Source organism: Camelus dromedarius, chromosome 29 (genome assembly GCF_036321535.1).
Source record: "Camelus dromedarius isolate mCamDro1 chromosome 29, mCamDro1.pat, whole genome shotgun sequence".
In the NCBI taxonomy this organism is placed as follows: domain Eukaryota; kingdom Metazoa; phylum Chordata; class Mammalia; order Artiodactyla; family Camelidae; genus Camelus; species Camelus dromedarius.
In genome coordinates this window covers 23,102,305-23,120,097 of record NC_087464.1, presented here as the reverse complement: position 1 = coordinate 23,120,097, position 17,793 = coordinate 23,102,305, and the positions used below count along the sequence as shown (strand labels likewise).

Genomic DNA, 17,793 nt, shown 5'->3' with positions numbered 1-17,793 from the left:
TTCTTTTCCTCTCATTTCACCTTTTTTATTGCACAGAAGGTGACATACCATATATTTTCTTTTCATTTTCCTTTTTAAAGTCAATAGTATGTGAGGACTGACTTTTATCTGGTGAATATGGAGAGTAAATATAATTAGTCTTGATAATTTCTGTTATCTGAGTGTTTCCCTGAATTATTATTTTAAAAAAATTTTACTGAAGTATAGTTGATTTACAATGAGGAAGATTCCAATCTTTTGAGTGCTTAGTTTCCAATCTTCTTTGGAACAAGGCAGAGTCTATAAATAATAGGGGGGAAACAAGCCATTGGTACCCACCTGGCTCCCTGCTCTGAACAGAGGTTCCACAGATACACTGTCCCCGCTTTAGGTGTCTTTAATGGCAGCCCTCTCCTTGCTCTAGGACCCAGGCCCAAGCCAGTGGTTATCTGATCATGCAACAGACAGCACTGTGCTGTACTCTGAACTTCCCCAACTTCCCCAAGGCCCTTCTCCCCCACCTCAGCTGAGCTCTCACCCAGCTGCTCCGGGCCCCACCTGATCAGTCGCTAGTGGAAGTTAGACATGGAGCCGGGGCATCTCCTACCCTGGAGGCCTGGCAGGTAGAATGAGCCATGGCCCCCAACAAATATTGGAACACTCTGAGCTCAGTTACCCTGAGGAGGGTGTATCCAGCCTCAGAAGGGAAGGGATCTGGTCTGCCTCCTAGAGCTCTGGTCTCTGTTGTGGGCACCAGATGAAGAGGAGGAACGAATGACCAGACCTGGGCAGACTACCTTCTGAACAAAGCTGGGGCACAGACGGTCAGTGCTTGTCTGGTGAGAGAGGGAGGAAGTCAGGAATGTGGGGAAGGTGAAAATAAAACCTTTCTGTTCTCTAAGTTTAAAAAAGGAAAAGATTTCTGGGGCCAAGTCCCAAGCCACAAATAGATCCATTTTAAACCTGGCCCAAGTAATCACTGATAGCTTTACTTCCCTTTCTGAGAGCCAGCCTATCAGCAGCAGCCTTATTCCCCAGAGCTAAGCTTCTGAAGGGCAACCAATTCCTTAACTTTCAGGCTGAAAGAGCCAATCTGCAAACAGCCTGGCGTCTGAAAGCCAGCCAATTGCTGAACAGCATGCTTTCTGAGCCGTGTATAAGATTAGCTCTTGCATTGAACTGATTCTGTGCTTTCTTTGCAAGTAAAGTTTTGTTTCTTCTTTCCGCAGGTAATAAATTCAGCTTCACTATTTTAGATACATATCCTGGGGGAGGAGGTCTTGCGCTCAGACACATGTCCCCGTGGGAGTGGTGGTGGTACTGCCCTCCCCTACCCCGCACCTGACCTTGGTTCCTGGGTCTCCAGGCCACTTCTCTGTAACCCTGTCCTCTTCTTTCCCGGGTGACGTCTTGAGAACTGGGGAGGGAGACTGTGGCTGAGGAGAAAGTGTGTCGAGGGTGTCTTCACAGGGTCCTCTGTGGGGTCCTGGGGGGGGGGGCTCAGCCTGAGGGGGATTCACTGACAGGAGACAGGCCTGCTCTCCCAGAGCTGCTCTGAGAGAGACACTGATGGATGGGGACACATCCATGACATCACGTCTGATTGGGCTGATGGCAGAGGCAGGACACCTGAGAGCTATCAGCGAAACAGCCCTGGAGCTCCCAAGCCACACCCAGCCAGGCCCCTCTTCCCTGAGGTGGGTGGGAAGGGTAAGTCAAGGAGGGCTTCCTATTGGAAGTGAGGTTCAGGGGGCCAGAATGCCTCCCCTAGTGGTGCTCACATCACTCCCCAGCACTCTGGGTCAGGGAAACGAAGATGACAGCACAGCTCCCCCACCTCTGTCTTCCCCCAGTCCTGTCCCCCAGGATCCCACAGGCTGGGTCTCTGATGGGTGAGCCCAAGGCAGAAGATTCTTTCAGAGGAGAGCTTCTGTGAGCTTCTTGGAAGAGAGCCCTGGGGCACTCGGAGTGACTGGTGCAATAAGCAGAATTGGCCTCTGGAAGATTCTGCATCCTCTGCCTGCTTTGTCCCACCGCTCTCCTCCCCACAGACACCTGTGTCCACTCCCCATCTTCACTGACCAGATGAGATATGTTAAGGTGTCTTTTTTCACCTGCTGGAATAGACCTAAACTGGCAACCAACTATCTCAACAAGTCGTGCTTTATTAACTCTGGGTCTGGCAGGGAGTTTGAAGTGATTTTGTACCCTTCCTTGTGCAGTGGGTGCAGCACCCACCCATGTTCCCTCCCCTCCTTCCTTTGGCCTCCCACCCCCACCCCCATGCAAACCTCCAAAAGGCAGATTTGCATAACATTTTGCCTGTGTTTGCCTGGTGGCTCCTCTCTCCTTTTGGAGCCAGCCTGGAACTCCTGGGTTCTGACGCCAAGGAGTTCTGCCCCACCACGCTGCCTGCAGGGGGACTAGGCTCCTCAATTCTTCTCCCCGGACATTGGACATTACGCTGGGACTATGGTAAGACCAGCAAAGTGCCTACACCAAAAAAAATTAAGGAGGTATTCACTCTTAGGTGCTGACCCTGCACTCTCGAGACCCTGAGGGCGAGGACCTCCTTAAATTTTGCCCCCTAGGTGCCTCACTTGCCTTACCCGATACCCTGCTGGGAGTGTTCAGGCCTTGGGGGTCTGAAATCAAATCTTATCAAATATGCCCTAAAAGCTGTTAATCCCGAGTCTGTCCTTGAGCTGGCCTTGCTACCCTCTTCCCTGGCCACCGACCCCTCTTGTTGGAAGGGCAGCTAGAAGAGGTAAGAAGGGGTCTGAGGTGGGCCAGACTGTGAGATCAATGTCAGGATGGAGGATCAGAGGGAACCCCAACCCCGCACCCACCCAGGAACTGAAAACCATGTTGAAGGACCCTCAGGGTGACCTGCCTGCAGAGGGAACCAAGCAGGCCAGACAGTGATTGGGACCAAATGTTGATGAGAAACTCAGAACCCTGAGCTAAACTTGACCCCACCACAGCCTATCCTGAGGATTACCAGACCCTTCCCAGAGAGGTCTGAAGGGCCCTGAGAAAGACCAGGCTGAAGCAGGAGGTTTAAACTCCAGGTCTCTGATTGGAATTAGCTGTGAAAGGGGACTGTTGTGAGACCAGGAGAGACAAGGCAGTAGAAGACCCGTCTGCATGTGTGTGTGTTGGGGGGAGGGTTGGGGGAGATCAGCGGGCACGTGCCCACATCCCCATGGCTAGGGTGCAGGACCTGCTCAGGCACTGGGCAGACTTCCCCTCTCTTGGCCCTGCCTGTTCCTCACTCTGCAGGTAGCTTCTTTCTGTCTGCTCCTTGGGCACCTCTCCTGCTTTCACAGCTCGTCCAGAGCCTGGGACCCCTCTGTCTGTGGCCTCAGGAAGTGTTTTCTTGAGTCTAGCTGAAGGAGAGTGGGCCTCTTCTAGAGACTGGGTGGAGGTGGTCCGCAGACCCTCGTGGGCAGGATGAGGGGTGAGCCAAGTGCAGGCTGAGCATCCTCCTGTGTCTGGGGAGGTGCTGAGCCAGGGCTGGGGGGGTGTGGGGGGGTGTGTGTGTTTGTGGAGGTGCCCCCGGGTTATTCCAGGCAGGGTCTTCTGCATTCCCTGCGTGTCTGGGAGGCCAAGCTCACCGGACAAATAGCACCTGGCAGCTGGCTGGCAGGCCATTGTTTTCAGGAGGTATTTCCTTGCTTCCATTGGGGAAAGGTGAAAACAGCAAGAATTAGCTAAGGGTTCTGAGCCTCACCTCCCCCAGGGTGAAGCGACCCTAAACTCCCTGCCTGCCTCCCATGTTTCTCCTCCCACCTCCCCAGGGCTGGAGGAGCCCAGGAGCAGCCTGAGGCAGCCCCCACCCGGCACTGAGGAGACTTCTGATGGGCAGGCCTCTAGCTTGACTCGCACCCTCCAGTGACTTGTGCTCCCCGTAGAATACGAGGCGCTGAAAAGCAGGGCAGTCTTTGCAGACTGGCGGAGAAGCGGTGGCCTGGGGAGGCTGGAGGGGATTGATCGTAAATCAGATCTGGTGGGGCAGACCCCACACCACCCGCCCCACAGCTTTGACAGGGAGGGGAGCAGAATGTGCACCCCGGAATGCACCACTTCTGCACGTGGGTCATTTTGAACCAAAGACAGTGGGGGCCCAGGGGGCTCAGGAAGAGCTTTTTACCTCCCCCTTAACTGCCTTAAAGAATTTAGAGAGGGGCCTGTGCCCAGGAAGAAAGCCGTTACCAGAGAGAACTTTTCATATCAGGAAGACTTACCTGCATGGCATGACAAACATTTGTTTACCAAACATTTGCTCTTCTCAACTTCCTCTGACTTGTCTTCCTCCCCTTTGAAGCCCCAGACCTCTACCCCCTTCTCCTTAGCTCAGGATGGCATATAAGCCTCAATTACCCCCAACTGCCCTTGGGAGTCTCATATTTTTATGGGGCTCCCCTACATACGAAATTTGTTTTTCTCCTATTAATCTGTCTTACGTGAATTTAATTATTAGTCCAGCCAAAGTACCTAGAAGGGAAAAAGGGAAAAATTTTCCACCCCTACAACAATGTCTGGGGCTATGCCAGCCAATGTGGTGAGTTCCAGGGACAGAGGTTCCAGCTCAAAAAGAAGGGCCTTCTCTCAGCAGAGCCGAGAGGCCACGAGGCTTTCGGGGAGCTAATGAGTTTTCTGTCGCTGGACGAGTGCAAGTAGTGGCCTGTCAGCAGGGCTGTGAGTGCTTCTGGAAGGACCCCTCAGATGGGGTCCAGTCGACGGGACAGGACTCCTCCAGGAGCATGACCAGGAGGGGTATCTCTTCCCCAAATCCAGCTGGCCTGAGAGAGGGCTGGGGGCTGGAGGGATGGGCATTGCCCGGATATCCCACTCTCAGGACAGGCTTCTGCTCTGGGCATCATAGTTGGCCCTTGGCTTCCTCCCCTATTTCTATCCCAGCTCCTGTCACCTGATTCAACTCATTCTGACAGCCAGGTGAAGGCAGGACCTGTGCCAGCTGAGGAAACCCTACTGCCCAGCATCAGACCAGAGCCCTGCAGGCCCCTCAGACTCTCCAGGGCTGGGCCTTACCTCCCTCTAGGGGCTCTTGGACCCAGGTGAGTGATGGGCTTCCCTTCTCAAGGCCCAGACTTGCTGCTCGGGTGAACTGTCTGGGGTCAGACCAACAGACCGTCCCCCTCCCTTGCCGCCAGCCTCACCTCTCCTGGGGGGAGCTCTGCTTCACATCCAGGCTCAGGAAGGGTGAGGCTGCGTCACGGACGGGCGCTGATAGGGAGTGGGGCTCTGTGACACTGCACAGGGGAGGCGGTGGGGGCCACAAGGGGTCTCCCAGAGCCCTGGGATCCCATAGGTGGGCCTGTTCTGGGTGTGAGACACAGGGGCCTACTCAAATGAGATTCAAATCAACCCTGCAGTGCCGCAGCCAGCCACCAGGACTCCCTGGCTCTTCTTCCTGCCTGACTGTCACAGGGAAGCCAAGCTGGGGCTGACTCGGAGCTGGGTCAGTCTCCTGCCCTCAGTTTCAACCCTGGGAGAGGTTCCTTCCCCCCTCACAGCCTCAGTTTCCCCACTTGAATTAGTTCTGAGAGCTTGTTTCAAGTGAATTGAGGTCTAGGAAGCTGTCTGGCCAGAACTCAGGTTGGGGTGGAGCTGGATGGGTGGTGGTGTTTGGAGGCTAGAGAGAGAAGTCTCTGCCCTGGGGCCCAACATCCCAGCAATGTGGCTAGCCAGTGACAGGTGATGGGCCTGAGGGTGGGGACAGCTCGTGCTAGTAATGTACAAAGGTCAGGATGGTGGGAGCTGTATACTCCAAGTGGAGACAATAGTGAGGCAGGAGCATTGTACACAGAGAATTTTAAAACAGTAACAAAATAGAATAAAGCTTATCTGCCTTGTATTCTCACCACGTGCTGGCAGTTCTAAACCTTGTCAGTGATAGAAGACTCCTCTCTGAGTCTTTTATTGGTTGACGTTCTAAACAATTGTTCTAATTACTGTTGAATTTTTGTAATAAATAAAATAAGCTTCAGGTTAGCACCTTTACCTGCATATTCATTAATAAATATTGTATCCTGCATGAAAGCTCACTCAGAGAATTCCCTGTTACACTCATTGCTGGCCAAACTCCAAGCATGACTTTGGACTTTCATTTGTGGTTCCTAACTGGCCCTCTTGCACGGTCCGTGCCGTCCCCACGTGTGTCTAGTCCCCGAGGCGCATATTCCCATGTTTGAACAGTGGATTCTCAATCAGCAAGGACAGTGCAGTGATTGTAAAGACAAAGAACCAGAACTTGAGGGCCTTCCATTCTGCCATCCTGTGGGACAGCTTGGAAGTTTTATTTATGAAACTAGAGCCAAGTAGGAGGCATAATATTTTTGTTTGATAAATGCAAACTTTAGTCCATTGTGGAATGTATTCCTCTCGTTTTGTGATCTTTACAGTGTAATCATGTAAAGGAGGAAGTGTTAAAGAATGCTCCACCATGGATCTAATGTGCTCAGTATGCTGCTGGGTGGTACAGATCTGCGAGAGAGGGACCCGGCCAGTTCTCCACCCTCAAGACCTTGATGTCATGAGAAGGGCAGGGAAAGGGGTCAGCCACAACAGAGGAATGGCCTGGGGACCTTCCCCACCCAGCAGTAGTGCCCCCTCCCCCATTCCAGCTTTATTCACCTGTGGATGAAGTTCCCTGGTGTAGCCTGCAGCCACCCCATTGCCCCAGGTGGGAGGGGCATGGGGTGGAATGTCTCCAGCAAGCTCTGATAAGGAGCAGAGGCCCAGATGCCCTAACCTCAGCCAGGGAGCAAGTCTGGAAGACATCTAGAAAACTGACAGGTATCCTCCAGCCTGCGCCTTCATCACCTGTCCTACCCTACCCTCTCCTGTGTAATGAGGAGAGGGGTACAAAATATACCACTGTATCCTAGGAATTATTTTGAGCTGAAGATATTTGAGAATCAACAGATGCAGGAAGAGGCTCTTCTCTGAACTTCCCCTTACCTGTCTAAAGGCAGAACCTCCCAAAAGAATTCTAATGTCATAAATTCCCTCCCTGGGAGTTTTGCAACCAGAGAAGATTGACTCCAGTCACCTGAGACCAGGATAAGAACTCACCTTACAAAGTGTCACAGCACTCTCATAGCTCCCATGTATTCTCCTGAGAGCCCATTTATCTTTCCTAAAAGTTATTTGTTTTCCCACAAGTGCCCTTTCTCTTATTCCCCTATTAAGTGGTGTCTAATATCTGATAAGGGGCTAATATCCAAAGTATCAAAGAACTCATACAACTCAATAGCAAAAAGGAAAAAGCAAAAATGGGAAGAAGAACTGAATAGACAGTTTCCCAAAGAAGGTATACAAATGGCCAACAGGCACATGAACAGGTGCTTCGACATCACTGATCTTCGGGGAAATGCCAATCAAAACCACAGTGAGCTATCACCTCCCCCCTGTTAGGATGGCTGTCATCAAAAAGACAGAAATAACAAGTGTTGGAGAAGACGTGGAGAAAAGGGAACCCTTGTACACTTTTGTTGGGAATGTAAATTAGTGCAGCCACTATGGAAAACAGCCTAGAGGTTCCTCACAAAATTAAAAACAAAATACCATATGCTCCAACAATTCCACTTTTTGGCATATATCCAAAGGAAATGAAAATGGGATCTTGAAGACGTACCTGCACCTCCATGTTCATTGCAGTGTTGTTCACAATAGCCAAGACACGAAAATAGCCCAAGTGTCTATCAACAGATAATGGATAAAGAAGATGTGAGATATATATATATATATATATATATATATATATATATACACACACACACACACACACACAATGGAGTATTATTTAGCCATGAGACAGAAGAAAACCCTGCCATTTGTGACAACAAGGAGGAAACTTGAGGACATTTTGCTAAATGAAAGATATGGCGCTAGACAAATACTGTATGATATCGCTTATATGTGGAATCTAAAAATATTGAACTCATAGAAATAGAGTAGAGTGGTGGTTGCTAGAGGCTGGGAGGGCAGGGGGAATGAGCACATGTTGATCGAAGGGTACAAACTTTCAGGTGCAAGATGAATGAATTCTGGGGATCTAATGTACAGCAGGATGATTAAAGCTAATAATGCTGTTACATACTTGAAAGTTGCTAAGAGAGTAAATCTTAAATGTTCTCACCACAAAAAAGAAACAGTAGGAGAAGGATATAGCTCAAGTGGTAGAGTGTGTGTATGAGGTCTTGGGTTCAATCCCCGGTACCTCCTCTAAAAGTAAATAAATAGACCTAATTACCCCACCACCACCACCAAAAAAAAAGGTAATTACATGACAAAATGGAAGTGTTAGCTAATGTTATGTGGTAATCATTTTGCAATATGTAAGGTATTAAATCACCTACTGTACACCTAACTTATACTGTGAAGGAGAGGCTGGGCTGGGCTAACAAGATAACTCACAAATCTAAGTACTGGAATACTGATCTGAGTTCTGCTAGACTAACTTGTAAATCTAGGTTAATTAGTGTTGGTTTGCTGTTCATGTTTTTTTGCTAGCCAGCTGGGTTTTCAAAGACACATATCTGGCTTTGGAATGTTGGTTTGCTGCCTCCCCACCTCCACTTTTGTGATAATGATGCTGCTAAAGCTGTTCCATGCCTATTGGCCGAATACCCCAAGCTTGTACTTTACCCTATAAACCCTCATGCGCACATCTTGGAGGTGCTCAGAGCTTCGAAGCAGAAGCCCCTCTGAGCCTGCCGGCGTAAAACATCTGAGTACTCCAACCCTCCGAGTGGTGCTTGTTTCTTGACTGGCCTGTCGTTTCCGTAACAATACAGTGTTATATATCAATTGTATTTCAATAAAGCTAGAAAACAAAATAAGATGGTATATAAGCCCCAAGTTCTGACTGCTTCTTTCAGCCACGTTTTCTGTGAGCTCCTGTGTAGGTAGATGAATAAATTTTATCTTTTCTCATGTTAATCTGTCATTTGTCAGTTTAACTCACAGGTCCCCAGTCACTGGGATCTAAGAGGATAGAGGAAGCTTTTCCTTCCCAACATGATTATAATGAAACAGTACTAATAAATAAAAATTCATTGAGTGTGTACTATATGCCGGCAGTTATAAACCTTTAATCCTCCCAGCAACCTTTGAGATGGTGCTATTGTTAGTCCCACTTTATAAATGCAAAAACTGAGGCATAAAGAGGTCAGGTTTTTTTTTTTTTTTTTTTTTTTTTTTTGAACCTAGTCATACCCAGAGCTCAAGCCTGTGAGCTGGGGTTAAGTCACATGTATCAGGAGTCCTGCTCTGCCTCTCCTGGGCTCAGTTTCCCTGTCTTCATGGTGGGATGGTAAGGTCTCTCCTAGCTCTGACAGTCCTCAATCACAGGACACTGGGGCTGACAAGGAGACCAGCTTGAGTGTGACCTGTCTACAAGGTCAGCAGAGAGGATGGCAAGAAGCCACTGGCTGCAGAGGGAGGGGTTCTGAAGGCCTAAGACTTGGGATTTCCACCCATCCCATCTCTGCCACTGCCTTGCCGTGGGCCTCTGGGCCAGTTGCTTGCTCTCTCTGAGTCATGGTGCCTTCATCTCTCATCTACTTGGTCCTCAGTCTAGAGGATCCAAGGAGAGGGTATAAAATATAGAGAGCATATGCAAAATGTGGAGTATATGACTGCATGAATTATGACTCCTGAGTTCCATGATATGGTGCCACAAAACCTTATCAGTATCAACATATGAGGGTTGCCTAATTTGCATATTTATCACACTTACAGCCAAATGTGAGGGGTTGTGGAGCCAGCATGGATGCACCAGTCCTGTCAAGTCACACCTGAAGTTTAGTTAATTTGCATACAACCAATCATAGTGAAGAAATAAATGGCAACACTGTTAGGGGAACTGTGGTATGATTAAAAATATTATGTATTATATATTATATTTATATTATAACATTATATATCTTATATGTGAAACAATATTTTATATATAATGTGCATGTAATATCTCTATGTATTTATTATTTAAATATATTTACATGTATAAATGTATCTATAAATTTAAGTATATATATAAATTTAAATATGTATTTATTTATTCCTGGCATAGAGCTCCTAAAACCCTTGGAATTTCCTGTGTGATGGGAGTGTCTTTTATTATTCATAAGAAGCTTCATTGATTAGAGAGAGAGAGAAAGAGAGAAAAGAGAACCTACACCAGCAGGGAGTCATGGCCGACATCCACCTAGAGCTTAAGGTACCATCGTCCTTTTACTCTTCCCCTTAAGGAAGGCATATCTATTTTACGTACTAACAGAAACTTTTATCTGAATAGGTGGAATAATTCTATATTGGGATTTTTTTATGTCTAATAATTCTGTAATAAATATGAATAATTTGGAAATGCTACCTATCATATCCTGGGTCCTCTGAAAAACAACTTGTTGCAAGGATTAAGGTGCTAATACTTTATTTGGGAGGTGCTAGCCCAGGGCAGCAAGGGTGAAGAAAAGAGAAGTAAGGTGGGGAAAGCTAGAATAAAGCAGATTGCTCCGGGAACCTGAGCAAGCACCAAGGTTTGCACCCCCCGATGCTATTCTGGTTGGGTTCCAAAATTGCTGTGAAGCCAGTAGAATTAGTGTAATACATTCATTGCAAATTGATACACAGCTTCTCCACCTGTGAAATGAGGGAGATGGCTGAGGATGACAGGCCTCCCTACTCCAGTTCTGACTGTTTCTTGGAGGGGAAGGCTGTCAGGGGCCCAGCACAGCTCACTCACACCCCACCTTCTGCTGCCTGTGACCACACCTCAGCTCTTTCCAGGTGATGGCCACTATGGGGGCCCAGGCTCACAGCTCCTCTTAACCCTTGGTGATCTTAGGCAAGACCCAGAACATATCCAAGCCTCAGTTTCTCCATCTGTAAAATGGGGCAATGATGCATATCTTCAAAGTTGTGGTCAGAATTCAACAAGATGCATGTGTGTGTATTTGTGTTTTTATGTCGGACACAAAGCCAGTGCTACAGAGGGGAGGGTATAGCTCAGTGGTAGAGCTGTGAGGTCCTCTTGTCCTTTGCCCTGACTTTGTGGCCTTCCTCCCTGGTGAGACGCCCCTTCCAGCAGCTGGCCCTGAGCATCTGGTCACACCTGAGAAATAAAATCCATACCACCCTGGCCTGGGGCTGGTGTGGTGTGAAAAGTGCCCCTTCTACATTCTCTTTATCAGGAAGTAGACGCCTGGGACATGACAGTCATTCCCCTCCAGGGAACAAACAACCATTCTTGATAAGTGAAAATATTTTTTTAAGCCAAGAAGCTGCTGCTCTAAATTTGCTAAAACTGAGTCAATATTTGGCCTCATTCCCCAGGACAAATATCAGGATGGAGAAAACTTTTACAGTTGTGGGTGCTCTATCGACCAATGAATGCAACCAGTTATGTGTTATGCAGATGGGCAGTGAACTGGATGTTTGAAAATGTTACCTTTCACTTGTTAGGAAGCAAAAGACACATTTTTCGAAAGTATTTACAAAAAGAGGAAAGTGGCACAGTGCAAATATGAAACGGAAGAGCCGATGCGGATCATTCATGTTCCGTAACAAGCTGAATTTTTGTTGTTGTTGTTGGACAAGTTGTTGCCAAGTTGCAGTGCCCTGTGAATGCTCCCCCAAGGTGGGGGGATTTCTCTCTGAGGAGGGAGGGCTTGGGAGTCTCCTTGGCCTTTCCTCGGCCCAGGACCCCCAGGTTTCTCAGACTTGAAGACTGAAGAGCTCGGGAAGGAACTTGTGGGGCCATTCATCCCTCGCTTGGAGGACACATACAGTCAGAGCTGGCTTCATGGGTCTGAGACCAGGCAGCCCACAGGGCCCTGCACTCAGAAGGGCACCGAGCTTGGTTTAATGCACTGGGATTAATCAGCATCTTGAAATTCTTTGTAATTTTATCTTTGAATTTGGGTCTTGTAAGTGAAGTCCAGTGGGGTGAGGGAGCCAGTGCCTGAGGCCTGGGGCCTCCTGCTCACGGGATGGTCCTACCTCCTGCTACCTCCCTGCCTCCCTGGAATGAGTTTTCATCCTCTGATACACCGGTCTCATCTCGCCTCCTCCTCCTCCCTGCAACCACTGGCCGTCTTTCTTTGGACCAGCACAATATGGTGTGTTCAGTGGGATGACTTGGACAGGGCAAGCCTTTCTCCCACTCCCATCCGGGTGCCTAGCATAACCTGGCTTGCAGGTTGGGACATGAGTGGGAAGGGAAGATGCCTGACTCAGCTTCCTGGAGCATCTGTCTGGTGGCTGACAGGAGGGGCCACTGGTAGTTGGTGGACTCCAAATGTGCATGCCAAGTCTTGGGGCTTCCCTACCCCAGTGCCTGCCTGTGAGGGTCTGCACTTGCCCCGTGAGTATTCCCATGCTGGAAGGAATGTGACATTAAATAAATAAAAAGAGCATTATGAGGGGTTGAAAGAGAAATTGCAGAAAGAAGGAAAAAGCGTTACCTTTCCCCCTGTGCAGGGCGTCCTGAGATTTCACTCTGCACTGGGCCTGGCAGATTGCGTAGCCAATCCTGTATGCAGTGCTGTGCTGGAGCCAGCTCTCCCTGGCTCCCAACTCCACGTTGGGTGATGTCATGTGAGAAGCTTGAAAGGGCCGTGGTGATAACATTAACAACACAGAAAGCAGGCAAGTGCTGCAAAATAGGACATTGTTTTCGACCTGGTTGTTAAACATTGACCAGCACACCATTGCACAGAGCACTCAATAATGCTGAAAACTTCTTACTCTTGTTATTTTATTGACTAAAGCAGGCCAGCCTAAACTTCTAGGGGGACAGTGCAGAGCCCTGGATGGAAGACACGGGAAGAAAACAGCACTGACCCAGACCATTTCACCACGGTTTCAGGGATGAAGAAACAAGCTCAGAGAGGTAATGGACTCACTTAAGACCACACAGGAGGACAACTACTGAGCTCACATTGGGGCCCAAGGTTCTGGCTCTTAGGAGAGGCTCTTTAGAGCCACATGTCCCCTGTCCCATGCAGTGCCTAGCACAGAGTTCTGAACTGCAGGAATAAACTGGGATGAGGGGGCTCAGGAGGGGTAGGCAAAAGGGAAGCTGGGGGAAGGACTCAGAAATCCCAACCCGACACTTTTCTCATCTTCCAGGATCCTCACAGCCTGAGGCAGAGGCCCGGGCAAATGGGCAGCAGGACAGAATGTTCCAGCAACCACTGACTAGATCAGAGACACAAATATTTGCTAAGCCCAGGGGCCTCCCAGACATGCTGGCAGGGTTCAGGGGAACAAGTGTATGGAGACTCTCCCTCTGGAGCCAGGGAATCCAGGAGAGGGAGAAACCCCTCAAAGAGTCCCCCCCAAATCCTCAACCCCATTTGCTTCATCACATTTGTATAAGAGCCCCTCACACCCTCAAGTATGTAAAGCCCAGTCACAAAGCACCTTCTCAGCCATGAGCAGAACAGGGAGCTGACCCCCATTTTACAGATGAGGAAACTGAGGCCCACAGAGGGAAGAGGGCACGCCCAAGGGCTGGGGAATGGGAGAACCTGAAGTGGAGGCAGGATGGGAAAGCTCGCCCCCAACTCCGACAGTCTCAGATCCTGCATCTGGTCTGCTGCTCCCCTACTCGAGAACTGCCCTGGACCGTCACTGGCCTGGATGAGTTAGTTGCTAGTCCCTACTGACCCCTAGACCCTCTTCTCTGGCCAGACCTCCCAAACTCACTTTTTACAGCTCCCACAGGCTGCTTTCTCCCCAAGGGAACCTTCTCTCTCTTCTTACCTCCCAGGTCAGGAAGCCCTTCCCCCCTCACACTCTCCTCAAATCTGCACCCTCCTGCCTTATGAATCTCCAACCTGGCCTCAGTGCAGGAAGCCCTCCTGGACTGCTCCTGCTCACACAAGAGGGCTCTTGTCCTCTCAGGAGTAGGAGCCAGAGGTGTCTGGGTCCCTTTCAGGAGTGGGAGTTAAGCAGGGGTCTGTGTCCTAGTTGCAGCTTTGTCACCAACTTACTGGGTGACCTGAGGGCTACCCTGCTCTGTCTGAGCCTCAGCTCCCTCATCCGGATTCAGTTTGCCTGCCTCACCAGGGAACTGAGTCTGGGCGGGAAAACTTTGGCAGTGGGCACAGGTCACAGCTGCTGGGGTTCTTGTTGGCATCAGCATTGCTCCAATCTTGGGCTCCATCCAAACCCATTGTCAGCCAGCCACACACTGTCTCTACTTCTGCCTCTTCCCTAGGGGCAGGAGGCCTGAGGTTGGCCTGAGAGCTCAGCTGGGGTGGGTGCTGGGAGCACAGGCACTCCTGTCCTCCTCCACTAGCCCCAGAGAGCCAGGCCTGGGTATGGAGCTGGGAGGGGATGCACTACAAGAGGTTGGAGGCCACCTTGAGTCCCAGCTCCTAGGCAATTCTGCCCTTCAGCCCTCCAGGGTGTTAACTTTTCCCAATCAAGAGCAAACTCTATCTCCATGGCAGCAAAATTAGGAAGGGCCCCTGGGAAATGTTGGAGCCCTCCCCTCCCCCAGGCAGACTTTCGGAAGGCCCAAAGAAGTGTTCCCCACAATGCCTAGAATCAGAGACTGTCATGGCAATGCATCATTTAGAAGCCTGCTCCCCATCGTACAGATAAGGAAACTGACACAGAGATGCAGGGACTTGCCACCACTGCAGTGAAGACGCTAGGATGTTCAGATAGCAGGGCCCTGCTCTTGAAACTGCGTGCGCATAGCGGGCTCCGGCTTTATACTTCGTTTCAAGGTTATTTTGAGTTGCTTTGGGGGCTCAGGCCCTATCAGAGTTACCGCTTGGCACAGCCACTACTCCGGGTCTTAGAAGGTCTAAGGGTGAAACAAGACCAACACCTGGAGCTTTGCCCAGGGGCTCTGGACCCTTGGAAACCGAGGGAGGACGGAGTAGCGCTCCTGCAGTGAGGGGCGTGGGCTCCGCGGGGCGGGGCGCCCAGGGGGCGGGGCCCAGGCGGCCGTGACTCCACCCCGGGTAAACTCGCCTCTCGGGTAAACAAGCGCCGGCGGCGCTTGGGGCTTCTTCTGCAAGTCCGGCGCCAAGTTACATCACGGTTCCCGGGAGCTTCCCGCCCCAGCGGCCGGGTCCCCGAGGCCATCGCTCGCCCGCCCGCCGCCTGTGTCCGAGGAGCAGAGGGCCGGCCAGGCGCTTCCTTCCCCTAGCCCGCCAGGGCAGGAAGGCTTCCAAGTTTTCCCCGGAGGCCCCTGGGACTTCGTTGAAACCGGGTTCAGCTAGAAGATAGGGGCACCGCCGTGGCCGCACAGGAACTGCACCTCAGTTTCCCCACCTGTGAAACCAGGAGGCTGCGTTAGAGTCTTGTGCCTCCCAGCTCGGGGAGGAGAGATGCGCCCTGAGCCCAGGGCGAGGGGCCGCCCCCAGATGGCTGTGACTCGGAGCCGGGCTTTCTACTTTAGCAGTGTAGTGGGTGGTCGCAAAGCTGAGTGTTTCAGAACTCAGACCCTCCCCTCCGAGGAGCCTGGGTGAAAACTCAGGGGCGCAGAGCAAGGATGACTTTGTAGGATCCTAGCACCTTCCTCTCCCGACTTGCTGCAGGACACCGACCCTCTGAGTAAAAGAAGACCTGCCCACTACTCTCACAGCGGGTGTGTATCAGCGCTTTGGAAAAGGCATCGGGTTGCATAACGAAGACGGAGATTGCCGCTCAATATCAACTGCTTGCACCTCGGAGCCTGATCGAGCAACAGGCTGTGTGCAGAGGCAGAGCTCCTGGGAGAGGCTCAGCGGAGTGTGGGCCGGAGCTGGATAGGGAGGCAGCAGAAGGGATGCTTGCCGGATCTCCAGGAGCTGCCCAGTCCTGGCACTCCACTATTTGGCGATTCTGCATCCGCGCTGTCCAATAAGGTACCCATGAGCCACGTGTGGCTGTTGAGTACTTGAAATGTAGTGTGGGGACCCACTGGAACCCCAGAGTCGGCATGAAGATTATTTTAAGCTGAAGATATTTGAGATTCAACAGATGCAGAAAAAAGCCTTCTGGGAGCTTCCCTTATCTGAGGAAAAGCAGCAACTTCTGGGAAATGAGGCTACCATAAATCCCCTCTACAGGGGAGTTTCATGGCCTTGAAGAAGATAAGAGATCATTCATAGCAGTATAGACAAATATTATCACAAACTTTCTTATTTTCTGTCGATTCTCCTAAAATCCCATTTATTAATTCCTAAAGAAATGTTTTTTTTTTCCATAGAAGCCACTATTCCCCCTCCCTTTTCCCTACTAGGTTAGGTTTATAAACCTTTAACTTGAATCATTTAACGAGCCAGGTACTTCCTTTGTTGGCTACCATATGCATAGGAAATACACTTTTTTTCTCCTGTTAATCTGTCCTTTGTCAGTTTAATTCTCTGGCCTCTGCAACTGAACCTAGGAGGGTAGAGGAAAAGATTTTTCCTCCCGTGCAGTGGCTACTTGGCATTGATATGTGTGAGAAGTGTAAAATACACACAGGATTTCAAAGACTTAACTTGAACTTGTGAACAAAAAACACTGCAAACCATATCAGTAAACAAAGAATGCTGAAACCATCAAGTCATCAGTGGCTGCTGCCACCCCCCAGTGAAGACAAGCCTGCAGCCCGGCCTCTGCAGCCACTCACCATGGTGCACTCTGAGGGAACTCAGAACAAGAAAGGACAAGATACTGGCCCTAGATAGCTAGATGCTTGTCAAAGGAATGAATTCAATGAGCCCAAATGTTTGCTTCCTCCCATACATAGAAAAGCACTAAATTCTTTAACTTGAGATGCCTGGTTTTCTTTAGATAACAAGTAATCTTTTATTGTTCCAACTACCTGGTCTTTGTTGTAAAGCTCCTGTATATCCTAGCTCCTCCCCTACCTCTTCAGAGCAGTCCCTCCGAGCGATCTGAGAGGCTGTCATCCCGGCTCAAGTCCTCCCGCCAAATAAAACATAACTCTCAACTTTTAGGCTGCACATTTATTTCAGTCGACAAACTAAAAGAATGTAAAGTATGTCAATAAAATCATATATTGATTACATGTGAAATAATATTGTGGCTAAATTGGGTTAAATGAACTATATTAAAATTACTTTCACCTGTTTTCTTTTTCCTTTTTTTGTGTTCACTAGAAAAAACTTTAAAAACACATGTGGCCGGTATTATATTTCTATTGGATAGAAGTACTAAATGTCAGGTGACCTCGTGCCTTTGGGTTTACTTTTTACCAAGTAACATCAACACAGCTTTATTAACTAGAAGCTCTGTGTCAGGTCCTGAGCAGCTCGAGTTGGAGCATGGGGTTGGATGGAGGGTCGGTGGGAGACGGCAGAGGCACTGTGCCAGTCCTCAGGAAGCTGCCAAGCCCCTCTTGGCTCCCAGCTCAGCCTGGCTGGGTTGCAGTCCACCCTCCCCTCCTCCACAGGACACTCAAGCCAGCATAAGGCTGGACAGAGGGTTCTGGGGCCTGCCAGGGCTTTGGGAACTCAGGGAAGGAACTCCAGGCAGGCAGGGTTCAGAAGACAGTGTGGCCTGTGGCCAGAAACCATAGCTGGCCCCTGAGAGCTGTTTCCAAAGCCAGCACCACAGATGAGCCTGTCAGCTGCCCAGTCCCAGGCCTCACTGCACAGCACCTCCTGGCCATCTCGTAGTGCCAGCAGAACCCTCTACCAGCCCTGCCAGCACCACATGGCAGTGATGGAACAGGCTCCCAGCTCTCTCTTCCTCTCTGCCACCTCCATTCAGCAGGCTCTGCTTGATTAAAAGATGTTCCTGACAATCATTCAGAGATACAAGCTGGAG

The 17,793-nt window shown here is 49.9% G+C and overlaps 1 protein-coding gene across 3 annotated transcripts in view; it reads left to right on the top strand.

The window, feature by feature from the left end:
- The window catches only part of PPCDC (phosphopantothenoylcysteine decarboxylase), a 66,783-nt gene extending 49,829 nt beyond the window's left edge, over positions 1–16,954 (top strand). Inside the window, exons 9-12 of one of the 3 annotated variants that reach the window (XR_010378316.1) lie at positions 1,209–5,060; positions 10,082–10,228; positions 12,490–12,901; positions 13,141–16,954. The gene's annotated coding sequence lies outside the window, so the exon portion shown is untranslated. Of the gene's footprint in view, positions 1–1,208; positions 5,061–6,407; positions 9,212–10,081; positions 10,229–12,489 lie in introns of those variants that run through there. The other 2 variants (XR_010378315.1, XR_010378317.1) reach the window with 2 other exon arrangements.
- The last annotated feature ends 839 nt before the right edge of the window (positions 16,955–17,793 follow it).